Source organism: Mandrillus leucophaeus, unplaced genomic scaffold, assembly GCF_000951045.1.
Source record: "Mandrillus leucophaeus isolate KB7577 unplaced genomic scaffold, Mleu.le_1.0 Scaffold771, whole genome shotgun sequence".
Lineage (NCBI taxonomy): Eukaryota > Metazoa > Chordata > Mammalia > Primates > Cercopithecidae > Mandrillus > Mandrillus leucophaeus.
The window spans coordinates 154225-178331 of NW_012108375.1; the positions used below are offsets into that span (position 1 = coordinate 154225).

The following is a 24107-nucleotide window of genomic DNA, read 5'->3' on the forward strand; positions in this document are numbered from 1 at the left end:
CTTTCTTTTTCTTTTTTTTTTTTTGAGACGGAGTCTCGCTCTGTCGCCCAGGCTGGAGTGCAGTGGCCGGATCTCGGCTCACTACAAGCTCCGCCTCCCGGGTTCACGTCATTCTCCTGCCTCAGCCTCCTGAGTAGCTGGGATTACAGGAGCCTGCCACCACGCCCGGCTAATTTTTTTGTATTTTTAGTAGACGGGGTTTCACCGCGTTAGCCAGGATAGTCTCAATCTCCTGACCTCGTGATCCGCCCGTCTTGGCCTCCCAAAGTGCTGGGATTATAAGCGTGAGCCACCGCGCCCAGCCTACTTACTCAATCACTCCATACCAGGCACTGTGCTAAGTTCTTTAGATAAACTATATGCAGACTCTCATTTCATCGTCACTACAACTTTCTAAGATATGTACTGTTATCTGCATTTTTCCATGAAAAAATTGAGTCTGTGCTCTTCCATACCATAATAATACATACTTGAAAGAAGGTTCTTTTTTTTTTTTTGAGACGGAGTCTCACTCTGTCGCCCAGGCTGGAGTGCAGTAGCCGGATCTCAGCTCACTGCAAGCTCCCAAGTATCAGTAAATCTTCGCTACATACTCCTCCTTCAGAATTTAAAAAAAGAAACTAAGATGTCAAACATTAAATGTTTCCATCTAAAATCTTTGTCAACAAGTAAATATCCATAAAAGTTTACTACTTAGTAACAATCTGTTTATATTAAGGCATATTTTATCAATAAGAATAAACAGTTCATCTAATAAGAAGATTTTAATTGCCAGAAGAGAATTTAGATTTTTACCTATGTACTTGAGATCATTTAAAAAATTCCAAAAATGAATACAAAATTTCTTGTTCTAAACATTTTAATACAACTGATACTGAGTTAGGAGGACACTTAAGAATGGGAAAGAATTCTATCTGCTAGGTCCAGTATGGTAGCCACTAGACACATGTGGCTATTTAAACTTATTATTAAAAGCTAAATCAAATAAAATTTAAAATTCAGTTTATTAGTCACACGTTTAAATGCTTAATGGCCACTGGACCATACTGGGTCCAAATATATAAAGATAACATATAAAGATGTAGGGCACTTGAGGTATAAGGCAATTTATAGGGTCAAGTAATTGTTAATGGAGATATAACAATTTTCAAGTTTTTTTCTGTAGAGCTAATCATGTTGCAGACAGACAAACAGAAATTGTAGAACTTCTCTGAAAGGAGAACTAACTCAGAAAAGGAAGATTAGATGTTGGGGTCTAGGAAGCTAAATAGAGCTTACGTCTCAAAGGAAAACTTTCTGTGAATAGAGACTACAAAGAGAGCAATTTAGACCTCAGATCAAATTCAGTGGGCCTCGTGCCAATATAAAAATGAGCGCCAAATCTAGATAGGCCTGCAAGTGCAAGTGGTATAGACTAAGAACTGCTGACTGATAAGAAAGGTTGAAAACCTTAATTCTTGAGGGCAGAGGAGGAAAGTAACCTATGAAAGAGAAGTAAATGAGTAACAGTACCCAGAGACTGATTCTCCTTTACAGAATAACACAAGGAAGTAATCCAAAAGGAAGAAAGCCTAGCCTGATCGGAACTGAATTGATCAACATGGGAACTGCTAATTAGAATTTCAGGTATGTCATAAGGAAGAGCCACTTTATAAATCAGAAGTAATACTGTATATATAAGAATCTTCTAATCACAATGGAGAAGAAAGTGTCAACCCAGAATAATAAGCTTTTTTTTTTTTTTTTGGCAACAGGGTCACACTCTGTCACCCAGACTGGAGTGCAGTGGTGTGATCTTGGCTCACTGCAGCCTCGATCTCCCAGGCTCAAGCGATCCTCCCACCTCAGCCTCCCAAGGGTACTACCATGCCACCAGCCACCACACCCAGCTAATTTTTGTAATTTCTACAGAGATGGGGGTTTCGCCATGTTGCCCAGGCTGGTCTCAAACTCCTGCACTGACCTCCCAAAAGTGCTGAGATTAGAGGCGTGTGCCACTGTAACTGGCTGCTGAAAACTTTCTACCAAAAGAAATTGAAGTTACTTACCACCGGGTTGAATTTATCTCCCTGATGTTTCTTAATTGAGCCAACATTCTATGGAAAGCAAAAAAAAAAAAAAAAAAAAATTGAAAAAAGCCTGGGCAATGTGGCATGATCAAAAAAAAAAAAAAAAAATTAACAATAAAAACGGATCCTTATGACTTTAAGGAACATCTCTTTTAATACCTCATTTATATAAAAGTTAAATTAAACTTCTCAAAAATTAACCTCTGTAAACTGAAAATAGTTAAGACCAAATAGTCACACCAAAATATTAGCCTCTTAAAAACACACACACAAGTGTATGCACACACATACACATATTTACTAGCTTCTAAATAAATGACTAGCTTTTTTTTTTTTAAGAGACTGGGTCTCACTCTGTCACCTAGGCTGGAGCCCAGTGACACAAACATGGCTCACTGCAGCTTCAAACTCCTGGGCTCAATCAATCCTCCCACCTCAGCCTCCTGAGTAGCTAGGACTACAGGTATACACCACCATACCCAGCTAATTTAAAAATTATTTTTAGAGACAGAGTCTCACTATGTTGACCATGCTGGTCTTGAACTCCTGGCCTTAAGCGATTCTTCCACCTCAGTCTCCCAAAGTGCTGGGATTACAAACGTGAGACACTGCACCCAGCCAAATGGCTATCTTTACAGTGGATAGTCTTCATACATTTATAAACTATTGAGAGGCCTCATTATATAAATAAATACTCTTTCACCTACCACTAAAATGCCATTAATTTGAACTTACTGGGAAATAATTTTCCAAGCAAATAAACTCGGCCAATTATATCTTAGTAATTTTTCATAGTTCTATGTGGCAGGCACTGTTAACTGTTCATGGATTTATTTCCCCTTCTAATACTTTTTTTTTTTTTTTTTGAGACGTATCACTCTATTGCCCCGGATGGAGTACAGTGGTGCAATCTCAGCTCACTGCAACATCTGCTTCCTGGGTTCAAGCAACTCTCCTGCCTCAGCCTGCCAAGTAGCTGGCATTACAGGTGTGCGCCACAGCTGGCTAACTCTTTTTTTAGTATAGACGGGGTTTTGCCACGTTGGCCAGGCTGGTCTCAAACTCCTGACCTCAAGTGATCCACCTGCCTTGGCCTCCCAAAGTGCTGGGGTTACAGGCGTGAGCCACCATGCCTGGACTTTCTTTTTTTTTTTTGAGACAGGATCTTGTTCTGTCACCCAGGCTAGAATGCAGTGGCACAATCATGGCTCACTTCAGTGTCGACCTCCTGGGCTCAAAGGATCCTCCTGCCTTAGCCTCTTGAGTGGGTGGGACTACAAGCAACCACCACCACAGCCAGGTACCCTTTTTTTCTTTTCTTTTTTTCTTTTGTGTGTGTGTGTGTGTAGAGACAGAGTCTAACTATGTTGCCCAGGCTGGTCTCAAACTCCTGGCTCAAGCAATCCTTCCACCCACCTCAGCCTCCCAAAGTGCTGGGTTTACAGGTGTGATCTGGCCTTCCTTTCAAGACTCTAGATTATTCAGGGCAGTAAGGGGCCCAGCTCAATTACCACTTTTGAGCTTTCCATGCCTGGAGGGGTCACCAAGAAATGGGTAACACAGTGAAAATCAAAGGCTTATATTCTGAAGTCTGCTTTGGTGGTGAAATGTGGGTTCATTCTGGAAAAACATTTGCTTTCCTGATAAATCGGAGCAAATATGTCTCACACCACCACTCTCCCATTTTTCTAGCCTTGTATGTGTTCACAGTATCTAGTGCTGTAACAACCATCCTATTACCATAAGTCAACAAGCATGAGGATTAATAAATAACCAGCCAATAAATAAGACTGACAGAGGAAAAAAACAAAACAAGCTGGAGTTTCAAATAGCACTGCTGAGCAGCTGAATTAATGCTAACTATTCTCTATTTCTGGATTTCTTGGTATGTGGGAAAACTAATTCCCTTATTTGCTTAAATTATTGCTATGTTTTCTGTACTTGCAGCCAACACATTCCAAAGTGAGACAGCTTAATAAATAATAATCTTAATAAAAAGTGCATACATCATAAATCATCTTTTTCTTAAAAACTCAAGAGTGATATCCATTTATGTGTTTCAGAATTTCAGAATTGCCCTAAATACATCAAACTATTTGTCGCTATGCCAAATGGTATAGGACTAACGTGTTTAACGCGTGTGTTTAACGTTCTCTAAGAATTCTACATATACTGCATGCCACAAAAAATAACAACAGCAACGACGAAGCTGTGTGTACAGCAAGCAAAGTTTGCCACCAAGTCTTCTGTCACTCATACATACTCCCACAGATATGACAGTCTGGTGGAATGGAGCTGCCAGTAAACTGAAATGGAATAAGACCATGGTAGGAGCAGGGCAGAGAGAAGAGAGATGCTTGTATTCAAAAACTTTAGTTTGAAATACTTGAAAGATATCTGAGTAGGACATTGAGTAAGCAGCTAGATACAGGCATTCAGAGATGTGGGAAGAGATCCAAGCTGTGGATATAAATTTGAAAGTCATCTGCTTATAGATGATATTTAAAGCAATGAAATTAGATGAGATCATCAAGGGCATGAGGGCAGACAGAAAAGAGAATAGGTTCAATGGTTGAGCCCCAAAACATTATAGACCAGCAAAGGACACTGAAGAGAAGCAGTCAAGTGAAGCAAAAGAGACACTCTACTCTGACAGAAAAAGTGTGATATTCTAAAAGCCAGGTGGAAAAAAAAAAATGTTTCAAGGAGGAAGATGTTATCACCTCTGTTAATAAAGACTTAGAATGGCCATTGTGTATTAATGTGAAAGTCATCGATTATCTTGACAAAATCACCTCTAGTTGGTGGGGCAAAACACTACTTGGAAGGGATTCAAGAAAGAGCAGAAGAACTAGAACAGACAACTCAGGTAGTTTTGCTATATAAAACATTAGAAAAATAAAGTAGTCGCCAGACCCGAATATGAATGAAGAGCTACAACAGTAGATTTGTAAGCAGATAGATAGAAATAATCTAGTAGAGAAAAAGAGGAGCTCATTGATAATTTTCATAAGCAGGATTTGGGCAACCATTCATAGACTGCCCTAGTAAACTCTGCCACCAATTTAAAAAGCTGCTCATGAGGAAGAAAAACAAATCTTGGCTGTAACTGCAACTAGCTACTTAATATTCACTCATTGTTTTTGAAAAATACAGATACTATACCCTCTCCCTAGAGATTCTGATTTACTAAATTAGGTACAGTATAAAACTCAAAATTCTTTGTCTTAAACAAAATGTCGGGCCGGGTGTGGTGGCTCACGCCTGTAATCCCAGCACTTCGGGAAGCTGAGGCAGGTGGATCACGAAGTCAGGAGATTGAAACCAGCCTGGCCAACATGGTGAAACCCCATCTCTACTAAAAATACAAAAATTAACTGGGCGTGGTGGTACACACCTGTAATCCCAGCTACTCAGGAAGCTGAGGCGAGAGAATTGCTTGAACCCGGGAGGCGGAGGCTGGAATGAGCCAAGGTTGCGCCACTATACTACAGCCTGGGCGACAGAGACTCCATCTCAAAACAACAACAACAACAAAATGTCATGCGATTCCTTTTTCCAACACAGTTTCAACAATAATCAATGCATGGTCAATCTTATTTCATTTATACCATAGCCACTATCATTTAGCCTTCCCCATCCTCTGCTTGAGATTATTTTGACAAAAGTCTCAGTTTGAGAATTACTATAAAAATTGAAAAGTAAAATCACTATAAAGATTTTTTTTTTTAATACAGCACATTTTCTATTTACCTAAAGAGATCACAAGATATACCTGGCTATGTTTTTTTTTTTTTTTCCGGTGAGCAATAAAGTTTAATTAACCAGTACGGCGAGGTCACCTTCATGAATTAGCATCCTGCTCTGGGCTGAAGGACTGAACAAGCAGAAGCAGAGGCCAAACCCATCCCTCCATGCTCCCCATTGTGCAGATGGACTCACTGAGGCTCCAGCACACACTGCTTGCTCAGCACTTCATCTATTTCAGGCCAAAGTGTCAGCAGAACTGATAACCACAGGGCATCCAAGTCCACATCCAGACCCAGTTCCCTCTGTGGCCATCTCTTAAACCAAGCCACTGACTGCTGATGGTGAGTTTCCAATCATGGGCTGCACTGAGGGTGCCAGAGGCCTGGCTGGGTATGCAGCCTAGTGGGTATGGAGTGAAGGAGATTTGGGAGTGGCATCTAGAATATCAGCATGAGGGGCAGAGAGGAGAAAGAGAACCCATGGCTTGCAGCCAGCAGGGGAAACGGGCCCAGTGCACAGACGGAGCCCCTAGTGAAGCCCATCCAGGCCAAGCGCCCTCAGTACAGATCTGAGTGGAACAGGACAAGACTGATAAGTAAAGAAAATGAGAGAAGCTGAGCAGGCAGGGGCCCCACTGCCTCCTGCCTGCAAGGAGGCCATGCTGGATGTGCAAACGGAATAGCAGGTACACAAAGATCCTCACTGAGGGGGCCCGAAGACACATGAGGCCAGAGGAGTCAGGGCAAGCAGGGCCAGCCACTCCCAATGTCAGTCATTCCTTGCTGGCCAATATGTTAGGACCAGCTGCTCCATGGAAACGATCTGGTCCACTATTTTCCAGAAACTGGAATTTGCTGCTTGGTACCTCCTCCTGGGGTAGAGCTGCCACACGGGGAGCAGTTGGGAAAAGAGCAGCTGGCTGGGGGACAGTGGCTCCGGGGTGTGCACTGGCATCAGCCGCATGTGCACCGTGATGCTGGGTTCATATGTGCTGCCCTGGGAGCTCAAGCCCCCGGGCCATTCTCTGTTCAGGGGACTGAGTCGCATAACCACGGTCACCCAGGTCCTCCCCTCGTCATCCTCATAGATGCCAGGCCTCCAGATCCACAGAGAGTTAGGGGGGCGCCCTGAGATGCGGAGAAGCTTCGGAGGCCATGGCAAGGCTGCACTCCGGGGTCGCCTCGAGGCGCACGTGTATACTCAACTGGATTTAAGAGCAATCTTATGTGGTGCAATATTTCATTTAGTAAAAATGTAAAACAAAGCCTCCTCAGGCATTCCCACACCTATCAGATGATATTTAGTGGTTGTGTAAGATCATTTAGTTTAATCATAGTTATCACAATGTTGCTAATCTGTATTTGGTATATTTGTGCTTAGTTCCAAGGCATTTTATGAACATTATTAACCCCTTACTGATAAGTACATAAATAAACAATTAAAATAATAATATGAAAAAGAATAAAGATAGAAGGTAGAAGAGTAAAAAAAAGTTTTTAAACTACTTAAGTAATGAAAAAATTATAAACGCTGTGTAAGAGTAATTCTGAAGGACAACAGTCAAAAACTAAATATATATAAAATGTGATACGCCTATAACATATACAAGAAACAAAGAAAAGATGCTGATGGCTAGATCATACTTATAACTAGAAGATCAACATCAGTGTCTGGTCCCATTAGCCTAATTCTAATCAAGAAGAAAGCTGGGTGTTTTTTCAATATGAACAGTGTTAAAATTTAATAGTGTTAAAATCAAACTATGGTTAACCTAAACATGTCTAAAAATGTATTACTGTGCAATTAAGTGGTAGACATACACACTGAATTACCAGGGAATCCTTACATTTGCAAAATTTTCCATTTTTATATTTTTAGATACAATTTACACAATGAACACATTCTAAGAGTATAGATGGTAGAGAGATACAATCATATAACCAGCAGGAATCAAGACATGTTAACATTTCCATCACCCTAAAAGGTTCACACTTGCCCCTTCCCAGTCAACACCTGACCAAGGCAGCCTGTCCTGAATAAAAGTACATTTGTGTACAAGTGTTAATAAGAACACAGGCTTCTGTTCTCATGGGTAAAGATATGCGAATGAAACTGCTGGGTCATAGTCTGTAAGCAATTTAATTCTATTCAAAACTATTGTCTTATAAAGTGGTTTTATTATTTAACACTCCCAGAAAAGAGAATTACAATTACATTCTCACCAACACTTGGTATTTTCAGTCTTCCTTAATTTTGCATTTTTCTAATTACAAATGGCATTGAGAAGCCTTATCTGTATCTAGATCTCATTTTGATGAGACAGATCAACAAGTCTCATACTTTAATGGAATAATGCTTTCGGAGAAGAGAGATCAAATTTTGTATATGAGAGGAAGGCAAATTATTGTGATCGAGAGTACACTGTGTTGAAAGAAAATTCTCCATAAACATTTCACATTCCTGCATGTTCTCGGTCCTCTGAGTAATGTTATTTACATAAGGTGTTTGTATAGAGACATTTTAGGATAGTAACACTAAGCAAGATTCAGAGAGTCCATCTTCCCCTCTCCAGAAAAGACTTGCTTACACTCCAGAGGAGAGGATGGACAGGTTACCAGTGGTCCTAAATAAGATCAGGTTTTCTGTTTTGGGGTTCTTCTCCTATAACGTACACTACTGCATGAGCAGGTACTATAGGACTCTCAGTATGTCACCCTGTGAAGAACTGACACAAGACATTGCTCTAGTTACTGCTTTTGTGGTAATAATCTCTCTGTCTCTAATCTGAAGGTATTCTGTTTTCTGGCAGGCTTAACTTTTTAGCTTATAAATAGGGTAAAATCTCAGACTTCACTATTTCTGACTTAACCACTGTAGACTGAAAAACACGGCCAGAATGTTTTACACCACCTAAAATAATGAGATAGAATCTATTTCCCCAACCCCATGAATTTGGGCAGGCCTTGTGACTTGTTTACATCAACTCAATGCAGCATAAGTTTTGTTAGGCAAGTGACAGTCCCTATGCCTCATGATTTGCAAAGTCCACCTTTACCTTCTTTGAATGTTGCCCTGAGAATACAATGCCACAAAGAAGCCTGGGATAAAAGACCACATGCTGATTCACATAATTCAGAGAAACAGTCAACTGCTGTTGTTTTAAGTCACCAAGTGGTGGAGAGATTCTTAACACAGAAACAGATACCTAAAACAATTGGTTTTTGTTGTTTAAAAATAACAAACAAAAGTTTTAAATAGTTATTTCCTTTTTATCCTTCTAACAGCTATAGAATCTGTACCATAAGCACCCCTCCATTTTCTATATCAGTAATCTGCGGATTTTTTTATTCCCCTCAGTCAATCTTGCTACAGGTTTATCTACTGGATTATCTTTTCAAAGAGGAAATGTTATATTTTGTTCATTTTCTTAGAGTATGCTTTCTATTTCATTGATTTCTGCTTTCTTCTCTATATTTTCTGCCTTTCACTTATTCTGAATTTCTTTTTCTGTCCTTAGAATAAAACTTTCTAATCCTTATTTCTTCATTAAACTTTAAAGATACAAATTATCCGAGTACTACTTTAATAATTTAAGCACACATTTAATAATTTTGATGTTGTCTTTTGCTGAATATATTTAATGTCCTTTCTAATTTTCCATCTGATTTATTATTTTACTGATGGGTTATTCAAAACTGACTTCCTTAATTTCAAAATATTTGGTAATCTACCAAACCTCACTTTGTTACTGATTTCTATGTAATTCCAATGCAGTCAACAGAACAGTACTATCATTTCAAGTCTTTGAAGTATGTTGAGACTTTCGATGGTCCCACATAATTCTTAGTGAGAGGTTCCATGTGTACATGAATGTCACATACTACATCTCTTGGGTATAATGTTCTATAAATGTCAATTAGATAAAATTGGTTGACAGTTGTGTTCAAATCTTCTATAGCCTTACCAATTTATGGCTTTCTTTTTCTGTAAGTTATCGAAAAGTATAGGCATCTCTTAACTACAGTTGTAAATTTGTCTATTCTTTTATTTTTATTTCATGTATGTTGCAGGTCCACTATACCGTGAATAGATATTTAGGGCTCATACCTCCTTGGTGAATGGATCCTTCTAACATTATGAGGTTTTTTTCCCTGTTAGTAATCCTTGTCTTTTAATATTTTGCCTGATGTCACGATAGTCCTATAGGAGCTTTCTCTTGGTTAGTGTTAATGTGGTATATATTTTCTATCCATTACTTTTAACTAAACGTCTTTACATTTCAAGTACCCATTTGTAGGAAGCATAATGTTGGGTCTTTTTAGAAATCAAATTTGACAATTTCTATGTTTTAATGGTGGGCTTAGATCTTTCATATTTTATGTAATTATTGCCACGACAGAACTTAAAACTATCACATTATGATTTCTTTTTTTGAGACGGAGTGTTGCTCTGTCACCCAGGCTGGAGTGCAGTGGCATGATCTCAAGCTCACTGTAACCTCCACCTCCCAGGTTCACGCGATTCTTCTGCCTCAGCCTCCCGAGTAGCTTGGACTACAGGCGCCCGACACCGCGCCCGACACCAGGTAGTTTTTGTACTTTTAGTAGAGACAGGGTTTCCCCATGTTGGCCAGGCTGGTCTCAAATTCCTGACCTCAAGTGATCACCACCGCCTTGGCCTCCCAAAGCACTGGGATTACAGGTGTGAGCCACCACACCCAGCCTCATATTTATTTTCTATTCGTTCTTTGTTCATCTTTTCTTACCTTCTAATAAAGTTTTCCTTTTATTCCATTTTATCTCCTTTTATGGACTTTTAGCTATCCTACATTTTTGGTTGTTCTAGAAATTACAATATGCATTCTTCATTCAATATAGCCCATTTTCAAATGATATACCATTTCACATATAATCTAAGTACTATAAAAGAGTATGCGTAATTTACTTCCATCTTTTGTGCTGTCTTATATTTTACTGACACATACTATAAATTCTACAATACATTGTTATTTTTGGCTTTGTGCTATCCACTGTCATTTATATAAATTTAAAAACTAGAAAATAAACTTTCGTATTTATTCACATTTACCATTTCCTTCTGTCTTTATTTCTTATCATAGATCTGCTATTAAGGCTATTGATCAATTTTTTAAATTTAAGATATTCTATTTTTCAGTTCCAGAATATGCATTTGGTTTTTTGGCATTTCCATTACTCACCTGAAATACTCAATCCCCCATATATTATCCTGCCAATTGCCTTAATGTTCTTTTCTCCTAATTCCAATAACTGGGTCATCTATAAGCCTATACAATCACCTTTTTCCATGTCTTTGTATATTTCATATATTTTATAATATTCTAGACACTATAAGGTAATAGTCAGAAATTCAGTATAATTTTATTCATTTGGTTTTGGGGCTTTTTTTCAGACAGGGTCTCAGTCACCCAGGCTGGAGTGCACTGGCACAATCTCAGCTCACTGTAGCCTCAACCTCCCAGGGTTCAAGTAATCCCCAATCTCAGTCTCCCAAACAGCTGGGACTATAGGCATGTACCACCACCACAGTCAGCAATTTTTTATTTTTTGTGGAGACAGGGTCCTACTATGTTGCCCAGGCTGGTATTGAACTCCTGGGCTAAAGCAATCCTCCTGCTTGCACCTCTCAAAGTGCTAGGGTTACAGGCATAAGCCACTACGCCCCACTATAATATTGTTTTAAGTGTTATTTCCCAGGGAGTGTAAGGTCCTTCTACTTCTCCCAGGATAAAAGTTAGAAATTCAGATTTCTAGTAGAGTCCATTTGAGCTGGGACTGGCAGCAGCTTTAATTAGACTGAATTCATCTGTAATAAGCCCAAATCCCAACCTCGCCATCACTGACCCAAAGTCACCTTTTCGATCTTGTCAAATCTGAGGTAGTAGAAGTTTGGGTTGCAGTTCCAAATATTTTTTCTTTCAGTTTACCTTTAGATTCAAGTCCAACAGGGCCCCAAATTCCAAGCACTCTTTGAATTTGCAGGACTACATGATTTCTCTATGCTTTCAATCCTCTCCTATCCTGCGACTTCTTGGCAAAATGTAACGGGAAGACGGAACCAAAGTATCATGCTTAATTATTTGATTTTTGTCTTTGAGGCTCTGTCAGAGTCCCACATCTCCCCTAAAGCCCCCACTGTCATTCAAGGATCCTAATTCTCGAATGCCTTTATCCTATAACTTCAATGTCTCTCCATATTATCAACCTATACTGATACCAGACACCTGCCCCCAGGCAGGCAAACTGCCACATTCACCTACACAGAACTCTTGTTAACTCTGAAATTCAGATCACTAAGGCTTCTTTGAGTACACCAATTTTTGTTAGCCCTATTTTATAAGTGTAGGTCAAGGTAGAAGAATCTGTGGAATTCTCTTCCATCTCAGTGTAGCAGGACTGACATAACTTAGGAAACAAGAAAGCCTCAATTTTTTTTCAACAGAAAAACTCGCTCATTCCACAATTAGACATATGATTACAAATGCAAACATCTCAGACAGAATTAACTATGAAAAGCTGACATAAGACCATTCTATAATCTGAAGGAAGAAGTGGGAGAGAACAAGGAAAGAAAACAGCTCAATATGGCTCATAACAATACTTGGAAAAGGTGAAACTGCATAAAATAAAGACTGGAAGTCTGTGGGTAAATTTCACCTGTTCCTAGCATAGAGTTGAGTTGACTTGGCTATTTTCAAAAATAGGTCAACAAAAGGTGTGCAAAAAGACATTTGTGACAATACGGATTACAAATATATATATTCACAAAGCTGTTGCTTAATATGACAGGGAAATTAAATCATGGCATTGTTTCAAACCTAGAAATAGCTTTCTTGTCTAATCTTTCTTTTTTTGTGTGAGACAGTCTCATTCTGTCACCCAGGCTGGAGTACAGTGGCGCAATCTCAGCTCACTGCAACCTCTGCCTCCCGGGTTCAAGCAATTATCATGCTTCAGCCTCCACAGTAGCTGGGATTACAAGTGTACGCCACTACACATAGTTAATTTTTGTAATTTTAGTAGAGATGGGGTTTCACCATGTTGGCCAGGATGGTCTCAAACTCCTGGCCTCAAGTGATTCAAGCACCTCAGCTTCCCAAAGTGCTGGGATTATAGGTGTGAGCTACTGTGCCCAGCCTCTCATACAGTCTTGACTGGATTCTAAACTCTTCCCCATAAGATGCAATCCTGTAGCAGGATTAATTTCCCCACGTGTATTCCATCACTTCTCTTCACTTCCTCATGTTTATGTCTACGCCAGAGTAATTCCCAATCACCTTTGTTTCTCCTAGTAATTTGTAATAACTTCTTTTCCTCCATGAATTCATTATGCATGACTTAGGGAGCCCTAAATGGAAACAGAAAAAGGCAGTCAAATTCACTAGAAAGAACCCTAATTATGATGGGGAATATTAAGTCTATCCTTACAAAGAGAAACAGTCTAAAATACTCTAAACTGATTGTGACCACACACAGCAATATGCTATACCAAGCAGGTATAGCATATTAAAAAGAATCTCTCCTGAAACCACATCTCTCTCTACAGCTACCAACCCATTACTCTGCTGTCTTTTACAGAAAAATTCCTCAAACAAGTTGTCCACATGCAGTGACTTCAATTATTCTATCAAGTGTTCCTATATCCACTCCAATGACACTTTTGTCCCTATCGTTTCAAGAAAAACTGTTCTTAAAACATCTAAAGTCAATAGACAATCTGGTCAGGCACAGTGGCTCACACCTGTAATCCCAGCACTTTCGGAGGCGCCACGGCGGATCACTTGAAGCCAGGAGTTCGCGACCAGCCTGGCCAACATGGTGAAAGCCCATTTCTACTAAAAATGCAAAAATTAGCCAGGCATGGTGCAGGGCACCTGTAATTCCAGCTATTCAGGAGGCTGAGGCAAGAGAATCGCTTGAATCTGGGAGGCAGAGGTTGCAGTGAGCTGAGATTGTGCCACTGCACTACAGCCTGGGTGACAGAGTGAGACTCCATTGCGAAAAATAAAAAAATAAAAAAATACAGCTGGATGTGGTGGCTCACGCCTGTAATCCCAGCACTTTGGAAGGTCGAGGCAGGCAGATCACTTGAGGTCAGGAGTTTGAGACCAGCCTGGCCAACGTAGTGAAATCCTGTCTCTACTAATAACACAAAAATCAGCTGGGCATCGTGGCACACGCCTGCAATCCCAGCTACTCGAGAGGCTGAGGCAGAAGAATCACTTGAACCCAGGAGGCAAAGGTTGCAGTGGGCCAAGATCCCGCCACTGCAATCCAGCCTGGGCGACAAAGCGAGACTCTGCCTCAAAAATAAACAAACAAATAAATAAATAAAATAAATTCAATAGACAATCTAAATTCATTTCTCCCCCTTGCTTTCTTAGCAGCATCGCTTCCCCTTACTTTCCAAGTTTTCTTCATTTAGCTTCCAACACACCACACATTCTCCTAGTTCTGTTTCTATACCACTGGTCAAACCTCAGTTTCCTTTGCTAGTTGCTCCTCTTTATGCCAACCTCTTAACTCATTCCTAACGATACAAAGAACACAGATCTTGGCCTTCTTTTCTATATATACTCACACATTTGGTGCTCATCCAGTCTCAATTACTGAACTCTTATCTACCTTTTAAATACTAAGTACTCTAATGATTGCTATCTTAGTTTGGGTTCTCCCAAAGGCAATGACTGAGGTAAGAACCTGAGTAAAAGTAGTTTGTCTAGAGAATGACCTACGGGAACAGGAAGAGTAAGACAGGGATGGAAAAAAAGCCAATATAAGGAATAGTATACTATCAATGTCATCCCTAAAGATAACAGGGGATCAATCTACTTAAACCTCCCAAGAAGCATATAGATGGTCTCTCAAAATTCTCTCCAGATAGAATGAGACGTGACCTTTTATCCATCCAGTATGATACAGGAACAGCACTGCCTCTATAGGCATTACCTCTGCCTCACTACCAATCTACGCTTACTTTCTAATCTTTTTGGCCTCCCACAGAAAAGAAATCACTGGGGCCAAAAAATGAAGAGTGTGTTTGCAGCAGGAAGCTCAGCCTGAGAAGAGTCTAAGCTTTCATAGTATTATTTCCTGCAGGAGGGGTTAAAAATCAGAGGTGAGCCAAGAGAACTGTGATGCAGGACACCAGAAATGCCTGCTTTACTGAAGCCTGGACCACTCTCCTAAACCTCAGACTTGTATATCCAACTCCCCATCCAATGTCTCCATTCAGTGAAGGCATTTAAAGAAAAAAGCAGGAATTAATTATTTAGAAAAGAGAAACAGTAAAAATGACTAAATCCATCAGCTAGTTCTGTTTTTGGTAGAAGCAGAGAAACATAAAGAACAGACAATTTCCCAGCAGATCTAAAGAAATAAAACATACGAGTAGGAATCAGAATGGTAATTTAACAATACAGATAAGTATTTTTAGGCAAGGTGCAGGTGGGAGGATCATTTGGGGCCCACAGTTAAGAGACCCGCCTGCACAACATAGTGAGCCCTTATCTCTACAAAAAAATTACAAAATTAGCTGGGCATGGTGACACATGCCTATAGCCCCAGCTGCTCAGGAGGATAGCATGAGTCCAGGATTTTGAGGCTATCAGGCTACAGTAAGCTATGATTATGCCACTGCACTCCAGCCTGGGTGACAGGGTGAGGCCCTGCCTCAAAAACAAACAAACAAAAAAGTATTTTAAAAAATAAAAAATTACTAAGCTCAAATAGTGACATGCTTCACAATACATGACTTTATATAAAAATATAAATTATAAGAATGTTCTCAAGAAATAGAAAATCACAGATGAAATCAAGGGTGAAATTTGTCAAAATTACTACTGTAAAGGACAACATGAACCCAGTGCTTGCTTGCAAACTTTCAGGAGGTGAAATTTGCAAGGTTCAGGGTTCACAACAAAGAAGGAAGATTCAATATAACTGTGATACCAACACCTCTCAAAGTCAGTATAAAGCAACCATTTAGTTGCTTCTGTATAATTTAGGATTTTCTGAAGTATTCTTGAATCTAACATTTAGATCTAACATCAGAATTTAACATTTAGATTCAAGAACAAAAATGTTATATTTAGATTAAAGAATACTTCAAAAAATCCTAACTTATACGAAAGCAACTCAAATGCAACAGTAATAGTAAAACATTACTAAGGAGAATTGATTCTAGGAATGCCAAGACGATTTTTCTCTACGTGAGAACAATCTACTGACAATACCTCATCATACAATGAGACAAAAGGGGGAATACCGAAAGGTAATAAATCTAAATAAAAGTCAACATCTATTCTTGACAAAATTCTTAGTATATTAGAAACAGTGTATTTCCTCAATAGGAAACTAACCATCAGTGTCCAGAATAAAACACTAGAGATATTCCTATTAAAATAAAAAATATGAGTATTACCAATAAAGTACAAAGACAAACCACAGAATGGGAGAAAATATCTATAAATCATATATCTGATAATGAACTTTTAGCTAGAATAGATAAAGAACTCTTAAAACTAAACAAAAAGACAAAAAACAAAACTTTAAAAAGGGCAAAGGATTTGAACAGGCATTTCTCCTAAAGATAAAACAAATGCCACAAAAAGCCCATAAAGATGCTAATGTTACTAGTCATTTGGGCAATACAAATCAAAACCACAATGATATTACCATTTTATACTCACTAGGATGGCTGTAATCGAGACAGGCAATAACATACTGGGAGGATGTGGAGAAACTGGAATTTCAAAGACAGCTGATGGGAATACAAAATGGTGTGGTCACTTTGAAAAATAGGCTGGCAGTCCCTCCGAAAAGTTAAACACAATTATCATATGATACAACAATTTCACTCCTAGGTATCCAAAAGAACGGAAAACACATGTTCTTGGAAAAATTTGTAACTAATGTTCATAACAGCGTTATTCAGTGACCAAAAAGTAAAAACAACTCAAATGTCCATCAGCCAATGAATAAACAAAATGTCATCTATCCCTACAGTGGAGTATTATTCAGCTATAAAAAGGATGAAGTACTGATACATGATACAACATGCATGAACTTTGGAAACATTATGCTATGTTAAACCAGACACAAAAGGCCACATGTTGTATGATTTGATTTTTATCAAATATCAGGAATACTCAAGTCGACAGAGGCAAAGTAGATTAGTGGTTGCCATGATCTGGGGACAGACAAGAATGAGGAGTGAGTGCCAAGGAGTATGGGTTTTGTTTTGGTTTGGTTTGAAGCCCCGATGAAATGTTTTGGAATTAGATAGTGATAATGGGTACACAACTTGTAAAAATACTAAAAACTATTGAACTGTGTACTTTAAAAGGGTAAATTGTATGTGAATTATACCTCAATTTAAAAATATATTTAAAAGAAAAATATTAGGACATCAGTTAATGTCACTTTTATGCATTTTCTTTTCTTTGAGACACTGCCTCTCTCCTCTGTCACCTAAGCTGACGGGCAATGGCACAATCAACCTCCTAGGCTCAAAGCGATCCTCCCACTTTGGCCTCTCAAGTAGCTGGGACTACATGTGTGCACCACCACATCTGGGTAATTTTTTTAGTTTTTATTTGGTAGAGACGGAGTGTCGCTATGTTGCCCAGGCTGGTCTCAAACTCCTTGGCCTCAAGCAATCCCCCAGCCTTACCCTCCCAAAGTGCTGGAATTACAGGCATGAGTCACCATGCCTGGCCTCAGCCCACTTTTATGTATTAGCACCATAGATTCCAAACTGATTCCCTAATTCTATTTAGTCAGCACCTATTTTTTTTCCTTAAAATCATTTATTTTACTATCTCCCTTTCCGCTTTAAAAACCTAAAATACATTACTTAATCCCCAAACCTCCTTAATCTACTCCCAATTTGCCTTTATACAACTTTACTACTGAATCAAATCCTTTGTTCAGGTGAGGCCTTTTGCCTTACTACTGACTCCTCATTCCACCTACCCAATTCAATATACTAATTACTTCTTTGGTTCTTCAAGTGGTATTTTAAGAGAAACTCACTATAAATAAAATGTTTTTATGCAGTGTGTCTACTGCCCTAGAAACTAAACCAGACCTGTTGAAAAGCATGACCTGATTTGAGAATCTTAGATGTGAGTGCCACAGTGCATGAAATTCCACCATTAGTTATTTCTTCTGGTCCCTCCTCATACATCCTCTAGTAAAATGCAAACAAATCTGGAAGAGACAAGTTCCTAATTTCTTAAGGTGAATTTCTTTGTAAGTTTATTCTTTCCCCTAAACTGAACAGAAATAAAAGAACCAAAAAGAAACAGAAAAAAAGGTAGGAATTGGCAAAACAATGAGAGGTCAGGTTGAAGTTCTCATTTTCCTTGGGGTTAATTTAGGCTGGGAATGATTAGGAACATCAAAAACCTTCCAAAGAAAGCTAGATCACTCTCAACACCTTATTACAGCAGGATTTTCAAAGGTTAATTATTACCACTTATAAGCAAAGCTTTAAAATACCACCACTTGATGAAAATCTTATCTTTAAAAAGTTTCACTTTCAGTAGCATTCAGATTTATTTTAGGAATAAAATCCATAATCCTGTAAAACTATCCCAAACATCCCTTAGGGCTGAAGATTTATTTTGTACGTGAAATAGTACAGCAGATATGGAGAGGAAAAGAAGAAAAACAAAAATGTAAGCTTCTACTTAACCAAACATAATTTTAAGTAACAAATATTCTTTAAATTTTTCTGTAGAAACTATGGGGTGCTTAGTGCCAAGTTCATTCACATACATGGCACTCCAAAACCCTCTAAAGTATTTTATGCATGTTGAAATATAATCAAAGGTCACAGGACAAATAAGAAGTCTTAGATGCGAAGTTTAATAGCATTTGCATAACATCAGTGGTTCTCAATGAGTGTGAGGACACTTCAGCAGGTCCACAAATGTCAAAGCCCCACATTATAGTAAGTCCACTGTCAATATTCCTATTGAGAAAACACATATACATACAGATTTTTGTTTTGCTGCAATAAAACTCCATTGCCCAAGGGTGAGAACCAATCTAATAATTCAGTGCTAAGAGTTTGGCAATACTAAGATGGACAATAAATACCCACAAAAAATGACATAGCAGACCCCCTTGGAATAGCTCCCCAATTCACAATGACTCCTCCTTTCTCTGAGAAAAGGTTACCACAAATCCATAAAGCACCTTTGTACAAATTTTAAAACTGCAGCCCTTATAGGTATACAGCTTGGCAAGCAGCATGTGGAATAAGCAACCTGCACTATAATATAGAAGCCCTGCTGTGAGGGCTATTCTCCCATTTGAAAGGGGTGGCCCTCTAACATCTATTTTGGTACCAGGTAACACTGCCCTCCTAGATGGAGCAGACTGGAAAGGGGATGGGCACCTGACTCAAGCCAGTCAATCATTTCTCTCTCCCCAGGATATGTAAGTGGGACGGAAAGACAGCAAGTCTATCTCTGCATTCAACGGAACTGTAACATCTGAAGCCATAATCTATGGAGCTGCTGCCTTCTACCATATGGACACAGAAACAGAATGCTCATCTGAAGAGAGAAAAATATAAAAGAGTGATGGTTCTGGATTCCTGATGGCCTTCCAGTTACTTGTTCTAATTCCTTTCTGAGACTAACTGCATTCTAGCCCTTGAGTATCCATAAGAAACTATTACATCCTTATTATCTTATTTTTACTGGTTTCGGTTACTTTCATGCAATGGGTCTTATTAATATACTTTACTTATACCAAAGCTTTTGAGCTGAAATCTGAAAGTTCAAGCAAGTGAAAATTCAAATATAAATATGATCCTCAATTATTTTGCAAATCAGTCTGTCTCTGTCTTTCTACCCACACTCAAGGACTCAATACCCATTCTTCTAAAAACAGAACTTTGTGTTCCAAAGTTAGGAAATCTAAACCTGAAAACCTGATGTAACACAGGCTTTGAACACTGAAAAAAAAAAATAGCATGCACAAACAAGATAAATCTGCAACTGTCACAGTCACTTCTAGACAACTGACTGCCTTTTTCATTACACCTCAACCAATTTAGATTTATCATCAAAAAGACTAGACTTCATGGGCACAAAAAGGTCAAACCTAAACACTTTGGTAGCAATTCTGGACTAAAATAACAAATGGAATCAGTAAAATTCATGCTGAATGACCATATTTGGCTTTCTGATGCTAAATACAACAAATACAAATATGACAAATACGTCAGAAAGAAAACAAACATTTGCTGAGTTACTACTAGGTGCTGAACACTGAAGATACAAAGATAAATGGTCCCGGCCTCAAGGAGTTTCCAATTTTAGATAAAACATGATAGCCACCCAGCCCAGTGGCTCACACCTGTAATCCCAGCTGAGGCAGGAGTTGAGACCAGGAGTTCAAGACCAACCTGGGCAACACAACACCACCCTGTCTCTAAAAATAAAAATAAAATTAGCCAGGCATGGTGGTGTATGTCTGTAGCCCCAGTTACTTAGGAAGCTGAGGCAGGAGAATTGCTTGACAAGCTCAGGAGTTTAAGGCCACGATGAGCTATGATTACACGACTGTACTCAACTCTGAGCAAAAGAGCAAGAACACGTCTTAAAAAGAATATTAAAAAGTTACAAATGTGGGGGAAAGGAGACCAAATAGTCTGGTGGTAAGGGAAACAGACTAATAGGACAGAATAAAATAGAATATATAAACCAAAGTGTAGAATATCTGTATATACAGAAAAAAAGTAGTTAGTGTTGCCAGCGGACAAACTTAGGTAGGATAGACTTTGAAATATATAGGAATGACATTAGTCAGCAGGGGGCCAGAACTTAAAAGCTTTAAATACCATACTAAGTAATATAAACTTTGATGGGTAAGCAGCAGTTTTTAAGACTTAAGGCAAAGGAGGGACATAGTCTAATTTAAGATTTAGATAGATCACTCAGTTAGCAATGCAGAACTAAAAACAATCCTGATACTATTTAGCCAATAATATAACTTACAAAACATGAGGTGAATGTCCCTATACCATCTCTTTCACTGTTTGGTTTAATAAATAAAAGTCATTAATACTTTAACAGTGTAGTCTTCATACTTCACCAGATTATGTAATTTGATGTAGACAATTAAAATGTCATGCATTCTTCTGTTGCTGATTCAATTACTTTGGGGCAAGGTAAGAAAAGTGAAACCACTCAATATATGAGAACCCGGTCTTTAAAAACAGGAACATCTGAAGTTTATCATGCTTAATATTTAAAAACAATTAATAGTAATTCCCTAAACAAAAATGGCAAAACAACTATATGTGATTATTGAAAAATAACAATATATGGCCACCTTGGAACAAACAGAACTGAAAAGCTAGGATATTTGAACAATTTAGGAGGCAGTATCTGAAACTACTGTTCCTAGAAAGCTATGTTTATATGTGGTTTTTGTTTTTGCTCCCTGGGGAAGCAGGGGATGGTTTAAAAGTGACACAAAATCAAGCTGTGTCAATGCAACTAGTTAAAACCTGCATATTTCAACACTTGACAATATAATTTTAATAGAAGGAATTCCCAGATAACAAAAAGCCTACCAATAAATCACTGAAAATTCAAGAAACAATATAGCTGAACATAAAAGTAGCTGGCTTTGGAAAAATACTGTTTTACATTTGAGTCCAGATTCCACCATTTACCATTCTGTAATCCTGAACACATTAACTCTTCAATCTCAGATTCTTTATGTCAAAAAACAAAGGGCATAAAAACTACATTTTCGTTAGCTGTTCTAAGAAATCCAAATGTCCAACACAAAGCCATATTGAGTGGCTTTTCTTGTGCTACGTTTCCCAAAAGTAACTGAATCAGCAACAGAAAACATAATTATACGTAAGTTGAATAGATAATAGTTTTTCCTTTCTATTGAGGATACATAAGAGTAATTTGTTTCTTTGAAAATATTTTATTTATACTATTCATCCTCACAGGTACTTTTTGTGTTTGCCTCTTTACCTGTTTTATTGGGTGTGGGGTGACCATGGCTGGCTGGCATGCTTGTTCTCACATAAGCATTTTTTTCTTTTTGCTTTATCCTCCGAAAGTTGCCACATTAGCATTTTTTAATTGACATATATCACAGTAGCTTAAGGTCGATACTAACTCTCATTCACTTACATGCCCTTAAACACTGTACTGCATTATTTTTACTATAAGAAGGGAAGAGACCACTCAATCATATTTCCCTTCTCATTTGAAACAAATATTTAGGAAAAGAAAGTAGTTGCATCATTCATATATTTATTTATGAATTGAGTTATATAATTTCTCCAAACTAAATTTTAAAATAAAAGTAATAGGCCGGGTGCAGTGGCTCATGCCTGTAATCCCAACACTTTGGGAGGTCGAGGCAGGTGGATCACCTGAGGTCAGGATTTTTGAGACCAGCCTTACCAACACAGGGAACCCTGTCTCTACTAAAAATACAAAAATTAGTAGGGCATGATGGCAGGCGCCTGTAGTCCCAGCTACTCAGGAGGCTGAGACAGGAGAACTGCTTGAACCCGGGAGGCAGAGGTTGCAGTGAGCTGAGATTGGGCCACTGCACTCCAGCCTGGGCAATGAAGCGAGACATCGTCTCAAATAAATAAATAAATAAAATTAAAATTAAATAAAAGTAATAATGCAAGTAATTCTGCCTATCTTCTTTACTCAATAAATGTAGGTCTTGTAATGAGTTTGACAGTGATGTCAATTTTCTTTTCCACAGAGCTTCTCAAAGTCTGATAACTGCACTTTGCTAAATGTTACTCTAGTACTTAATTATATTTTCCATACAAGAGAGGCACTGAACACAAGCCAAATATATCCTATTTGATATTCAGTGGAAGAAACAGTGACTTTTTCTTGAACCTATAGAAAATCCTCACCATGCCGGACAAAGATGTATAACGGTTTCCCCATCATGATACCTTCCATTTACACTGACTTTAGAACTTAATCCCTAACCAACAAGATGCCACTATTTTGCAGAATGAGGTCTGTGGTAGGCATAACATTTTCCACAAATTCTTTTACACTTCTCCCCTCAAGAGGTGAAATCCAAGAGGTGAAATCTTCCTCCCCAACACTGGAATAAGAGCTGGTCTTAGTGACGTGCTTCTTAAAAACAAAATACAACAGAAGTGATGCTACACGACATCCAAGGCTAGGATAAAAAGGCTAATACAGTTGCCACTTAGGCTTTTGCCCTTTTCCTTTCATCCACTTGCCCTCTGAAACCAGCCACTTGCTGTAAGGAAACTCAAGTCTTACTGAGAAGCCACATGCAGGTGCTCTGGCTCATGACCCCTGGCAACCATCTAACTGCAACCACAAAAGAACTTGAGCAAGAACCAACTAGCTAAGCCAAGATAAGCCCTAGACCCATGATAGGTAATAATGATGACTCTTCTCGGTTTATAATATCACTAAGTTTCAGATGGTTTATTTCACAATAAATAATCGGTATAAGGTCTGATTAACCAAAAGCACCTTTGTTGGAAGAAACAATCATGCACTGCTTGACAGAATATGTTCTAAGAAATGCACTGTTTGGCAATTTCATCACTGTACAAACACCACAGAGTCTACTTACGGAAACCCAGATGGTATAACCTACTACACATCTAGGCTATATGGTGTAGCCTATTGCCACTAGACTAAGAACATGTACCACATGCTGATGTAGTGAATACAGCAGGCAACTATGACACAATGGTAAGTATTTGTGTATTTAAACATACCTAAACATAGAAAAAGTACAGCAAAAATATGGTATAAAAGATTACAAAAAAAAAAACTAGTACACCTATCATAAATGGAGCTTGCAGGGCTGGAAACTGCTCTGGGTCAGTAGTGAGTGAATGTGAAGGTCTAGGACATTAATGTACACTACTGCAGACTTTATAAACACTTAAACTACGTAAATTTATTTAAAAATTTTTTTCTTTAATAATAAACCTTAGATTATAACTTTATAAACTTTTTCTTTTTAAAAAAATCTTAACTTTTGTAATAACACAGTGTAAAACACAAACACACTGTACAGCTAACCAGAATATTTTTTCTTTTTCTTAAGAGATGGAATCTCACTATGTTATCCAGGCTGGACTCAAACTCCTGGGCTCAAGCCTCCTAAGTAGTTGGGACTACCAGGCACACACTACCACACCCAGCTCCTATATCCTTACAAGTTTTTTTCTTTCTAT

The 24107-nt window shown here is 38.5% G+C and overlaps 1 protein-coding gene and 1 pseudogene across 5 annotated transcripts in view; both read right to left on the minus strand.

The window, feature by feature from the left end:
• ERBB2IP (erbb2 interacting protein) overlaps nt 1-24107 on the minus strand; it is a 149987-nt gene that overhangs the window by 91307 nt on the left and 34573 nt on the right. For all 5 annotated transcript variants that reach the window (XM_011966741.1, XM_011966743.1, XM_011966740.1 and 2 more), the window contains exon 2: nt 2049-2096. The gene's annotated coding sequence lies outside the window, so the exon portion shown is untranslated. The remainder of the gene's footprint in view (nt 1-2048; nt 2097-24107) is intronic.
• Nucleotides 6588-6975, minus strand: LOC105529586 (annotated as a pseudogene).